The sequence below is a fragment of the Microtus ochrogaster genome, linkage group LG7_11 (assembly GCF_000317375.1).
Source record: "Microtus ochrogaster isolate Prairie Vole_2 linkage group LG7_11, MicOch1.0, whole genome shotgun sequence".
In the NCBI taxonomy this organism is placed as follows: domain Eukaryota; kingdom Metazoa; phylum Chordata; class Mammalia; order Rodentia; family Cricetidae; genus Microtus; species Microtus ochrogaster.
Window position 1 is genome coordinate 884668 of NC_022032.1, and position 5689 is coordinate 890356.

At 44.1% G+C, this 5689-nt stretch overlaps 1 protein-coding gene across 4 annotated transcripts in view; it reads left to right on the forward strand.

Annotated features, from left to right (window-relative positions):
* The first annotated feature begins 3016 nt into the window (after positions 1-3016).
* The window catches only part of Kat6a (lysine acetyltransferase 6A), an 82832-nt gene continuing 80159 nt past the window's right edge, over positions 3017-5689 (forward strand). For 3 of the 4 annotated variants that reach the window (XM_026786928.1, XM_026786930.1, XM_013352028.2), the window contains exon 1: positions 5471-5575. The gene's annotated coding sequence lies outside the window, so the exon portion shown is untranslated. Of the gene's footprint in view, positions 3212-5470; positions 5576-5689 lie in introns of those variants that run through there. The other variant, XM_026786929.1, reaches the window with a different exon arrangement.

Below are 5689 nucleotides of genomic sequence, written 5' to 3' on the forward strand. Positions count from 1 at the left end.
CGGGGAGAATGGAATGTTGCTGGTCCAAAGGCTAATCACCTTTTCTTGAGCTAGCTTTAGCCGGGAACAGCCATTCCTTGCCTGCTAGCTTCCTGTGACTGATAGATAAGAACCTTCTGAAATCTTAGTGTAGCAGACTACGACCAAGCCCAGAGCTAAGAATGTCTCCAGATAGCATCTGACACCTACCGAAAAGCTTCTCCCACCTTGCTGTAACCACTTGGCTAAAGAACCCACCACTGTATTTGAAACTTGCCTTGATTTAGGACTCTCTTTGTTCTGTAAAACTCTAAAACGTCATGAGATTGCTTCCATGTTGGAACACGGAATTTCAGGTAACCTAAACCCGTGTTCCCAAGCTGTGGTCATTTCGAACAGTTCCAGAATAAAGCAACCCTCATTCCCTCTAAGATGAGAACGGTGGGCTTTTTATTGACTATTATGGAGTCACAACATTGGGCTCGGAGAATGGTCAAGTGTTCGCTGGATGAGCCAGGCACCTGCATCACTCCCTCCCATTTTAGTTGATGGTTTGTCTATTCTGAGATGATTGATTAAGGACCTAATTTGATAACTACCTATTTGGTCTGCTTTCAAGAATTTCATTTAAGGTCTCTTAGCTTGTTTGCTTTGAAAGCATTTTAAGACATTTTGTTCTGTTTTGTTTGTTTCCTTTCTGGTTTCAAGAGGCATTTTTTTTTTTTTAAATTTGAAGGCATTTTGGTTTTGTTTTTATCATCATTTGGCCTCTGTTTCCTGACACTCCTCAAATGTCTAATTCTGTTTCTGCCTTGATGTTTCTCCGGTGACACTGTCAGACTTGTAGCTTAAGCATTTTATGAGTGCCTGATCTGATCATAAAGACACCAAGGAGGCACTTGTCCCTTCCTATCCGAGTGTCAGGGAAATACCCCACAACATGCAATAGAGACAAACCACATTCTTAGGTCAGACAGAATTTTATTGGAAGACACATAAAAGGGACTTATTGGCCACCAATGTCTGGAACACACATTTGTATATATTTGTGCACATGGGAACCATGTTATTTGTTAAATATTATAAGGTCATAGCCTAGCTCAGGTTCGGTGGGAGAAGATGGTGATTTTAGGGTCGAAGTTGAGAAAGCAAGCCCCAAAAGTAGCACATAAAACCAACCCAAACACACATTCCCTAGGTAGCATAGACAAGCAAATTTTCTTTTGACTTAAAGGATACCAGAGGCAATTTATTCTGGAGCCATTCTGAGTGACTGTGGCCCAGGAACACAGATGTAGGTTACCCCAAATTTCATGTTCCAACATGGAAGGAATTTCACAAAGTTTTACATAGTTTTACAGAACAATGAAAGTCATAAATCACGGCAAGTTTAAAACACATTGGTGGGTAAATCACAGAGGCAGGTATAGCAAGATGGGGAAAAGTGTTCTATAGGCCTAATATGCTACCTGGTGACATTCTTGGCTTTTAAGTTAACAAATTACAGGTTTTATCTATTATTCACCTTTGACAAAGAGGTAGGCAAGGAATGGCTGTTGTGGGGCTAACGCTAGCCCAGATTAGGTAATTAGTTCCTAGACCTGCAGCATTGCAATCCCTTCATCTCATCTGCAGCCAGGCTCTGCTTCTGTCCAGGATCCTCATGCAGAGTTATCCCTGTGAACCAAGGACCACATTTTGTGCACATGGGAACCATGTTATTTGTTAAATATTATAAGGTCATAGCCTAGCTCACTCCTGGGATCTGATGTAGATGAGGCTGAGGAGTGGGCTGGATAGCTCTTTTCAGATGAATAGCCATTAAGAAAGAAACTCCTGATCATATCACAACTATTAGCCATTATGACACATATATGAATTGTTTTTCTTGTGCCCTCTTTATCTGATATAACATTTACATGTGCCATATATAACAGCATTATCAGACCAAAACTTAAGTAACTCAGTAATTGTGGCCTAATGGTGTGAAGGTAACAGATCAAGGTCACATGTCTAAAATAACAAAACTTTGCCTAATTTAAAATCTAGATTGACTGTATGTTGCCCCAGTATTTACAGTTATTTCAATTCTATGAGCTATCTCACTTGTATTTAAATGCTTAGAAACAGAACTTTGAAAGGAGCCACTATAGTATTGCCTCCCCACTTACCTAATAAAATACAAATACTCTTTAATTCATTTTTAAATCCTGGCTAATTGTCCTTGTATCCAAAATTAAACATCAGAACTTAAGGTAACTGCATCAAGAATGCTGTTATTAGAGATTGATGTCTTTTGTATAACTTGGATAAAAATGGTTTTAACACAAGTCTTTGGGTCTCTCTAGCTAGGGTAAGCAGAGTTCAAGTTTAATTGAAAAACAATTTTTTCATTTTATCCAAATATAGATAATATGTGTGCACACACACACATGTGTATAGTGAAAACTCCTGAGTCTTTTAAACACCAGTTTTGAATAAGGTAGGGGCTTAGGGTCGACAAAGTTATAACAAAAAGGCATGATCAAATGAAAGCATGTAATATCTTCACTGGGAACGTTATGAAAACCAAGGTTAGTATTATTTTATCACTTAGAAATGTTTCAGGTAAAAATATTCAAAATCAGCCGGGCAGTGTTGGCGCACGCCTTTAATCCCAGCACTTGGGAGGCAGAGGCAGGCGGATCTCTGTGAGTTCGAGACCAGCCTGGTCTACATGAGCTAGTTCCAGGACAGGCTCCAAAACCACAGAGAAACCCTGTCTCGAAAAAAGCAATAAATAAATAAGTAAATAAAAATTCAAAATTATAGAGAATTTTAAGATCTAATTACAAAAGCCTTTTTTTTTCTTTTAGATAGTCATTGCTTTAACTATAAAAAAATTCTATTTGGAGAGTATACCTATTTCGAATATTCCTACCTAATTAGTGATTGTGAAACTTGCTTTAATGGACAAGTATTTAAATGTTTATACAACTTTGTCTATTAGATAACATATAAGACAAATATCATAAAGGGTTTTAACTATGATAACTAACATTAAAACCACAGTCTTCATCTAAGGATAAGGAAAACCAGATAACTTCATCAACTAAAAGGAAGAAAGCCGTACACCAAAGACTCCCTTCCGATGGAAAGATCAGCACTGTATCCAGGCACTGAGTTCACCCCTGTGAAGTTCAAAAACGCCAGATGATACTCATCTTCAACACCACTGACCACTGAGTACAGAGTAACTATTGTCTCTTACTTTTTGGTTCTTAAATACTTCAGTAGTTAGATTTTTCAAACTGTCTATGATATTTAATATTCCACCTGGTAAATTTCTAAGTGATAAAAAATACTAATCTTGGTTTTAATGAAGTTACAAATGAAGAAATTATGTCCCGGGCCATAGAATGGATCCAGAATAAGCTTAAACCCTTTAAGATGAGAGCTGTGGTTTTTTTTGGTTGACAGAGGAAATAACCTTCAACTGTCTGAATTGTCTCAAAAAAAAATCAACAAACAAAACAAAAATCTCTAACAAAACCTAAGAGTTACGCTGAAATAAATCCTGTTGTTTTTTGCAAGGGAAGAAGACACCTGCAGTCTTCTTCCCTTGCAAAAATCGATTTCTCTTTGCTGCAAAACTTGCAAAGATCTTCGAGTATGCCATTTAGCAACATGTATCTAAAAAAGTCATATGTGTGTCCATTCTTGGAGGCCAGAGGATGCTACTAGGTGCTTTGCTCCATCATCCTTCCCCATATTCCCTTAAAACAGGGTACCCACTGAATCCTCAGCTTAGTGGTTATCCTTCTGTCTCCAAATTTGTCTTCTAATAATACTGTAATGTAACCCAGGACTTGGCAATAAGCGATTAACAGCGACTCAATAAACCTCTCCACAACTGGTTATGTTATCAATGTCAATGTCAGTATAGGGCACTGCAGGCCCTTCATTTGAGTTTTCCAGGCTATTACTAATATGGAAAGGCTTTAACTGTCTACAATGCTTAATAGTCTGGCCAGGAGTTAAGAGTGGAGAAGGGCTACATAGATCTGAAAGCAGAGAATGAGGTTTTGAAGCGAGACATGAGGTGAGGTGTAAACGTATCTCTCAGCAGCTCACAAATGTTTATTCACCAAAAGTGAGTCCTAACCTATGTACATCATGTTGGTTAGACTCCGAGGATGCCAAAAGCACTGTGGAAGAACGTTTGTCTTGGAATGCATTAAAATGATTAGGACTACACCTTAGTGTAAAGTGAAAAGTAAACACCACGTTAGTTTGGAAAAGAAAGCAAACACCAAAGAAATAGCAGCAACTAACAGGTGTTTTTTTGTCTTTTTCTTAATGCAAAATGATAAAATGAGACCCGGGGGAGGAATCTAGGAAGGGGACACAAAGCAGATTAAAGTTGGGTAGCAGCAATTCACTTCTTAAATTGTTGTACATTTAATGTCTTTCCAGCGAAGGGGTGTGTGTGAGAGAGACACAATCTCTTAAAAAGTTTTTAGTGGATCAAGACAAGACAAAGAAACAGGTAGCCAAGAGACGACAGAGCTGGCCTGGCCAAGTGTCACTTTGAGGTTCAGTCATCAGTGTGGACAAGCAGAATCTGCACAGGGCACGAAAGAACGAGAAAGACCCAGGTTCCAAACGCAAGTCACAATAGCTATGTGACCTTGTCCGAGTCCTAGAAATTGAGCTCGGTAGGTGCTGTTTCTTATAGAGATGTTTCCAAGGAGGTCTAGCAGGGGACAGGGGTGTGCCTGGGTGGGCATCTTGTTGGTTGACAGGCTGTACAATTTCATGCCCTCTCCCCTTGCTGGCCAGACTATATTCTTTGAACCACGAGGACTATAAGTTTGAGTGCAGAGGGGGCCGAAAGGTGAGGGCAAAAGAAGGAACTTGTGCCCCTATGCCACCCGCGTCTGCCCGGGCAGCACCGGGGCTCCGGGAGCCACCGTGGAGGCCCCGCACCACTGAGACGGACGCGGTGCAAGCCCGGGCGAGAGCAAGTGCCCGGGATTGGAAACAAACGCCGCGCGCGCGGGGTCCTCCGAGTGGCCGAGCTACCGGTTTCGGTGACGCGCCGAAGCCGCCCAACCCAAGCGCCGGGCCCCAAGTTTCCCGGGCTATGTCATCCGGGTGCACCTTCCGCTTCTGGCCTCGCCATCCGCCAGACCTCAGCACCGGGTGGAAGGAGGAGGGACGCCCCCAGCTGTTGGCCTCCAGCCCGGCCAACTCCCGCTCCCAGTCTGGCTACGGCCTTTTGTACCCGCCCCACGTGACCCGCCCAGCGGCTCTTCCCCCTCCCCGGCCGCCCCGCCCTCCGGCCCGGGCCGGCGACAAGCCCGCTCTTCCAGCTACCAGCCTGCCCTCCTCCCGCGCCCCTCGGCTCCTCCCCTCCCTCCCGCGCAGGCTGTTCCAGCTCCCTCCCCAGGCGGCCGTTCCCTCGCGACGCTCCCCTCCCCCCGCGGCTGTTCCGCCGCCTGGCCTCCCCTCCCCCCAGTCGGAGCTCACTGTCTCCAAGATGGCGGCCGTGTCAGTTTGGGGCATCTCCGCGGTCCGGCCCGGGCCCCCGGGATCCCGGCTGTCTTCCCCCCAGGTAAGTGGCCGAGGGGCCTCCCCCGGTCGCTCCCAGCTGCCGAGCCCGAGGCTAAGCTGCCCCGGAGTCTCGTCGGGCGCCTCGCAGGGTCGGCGGGCTGCTGCAGGCCCCGCC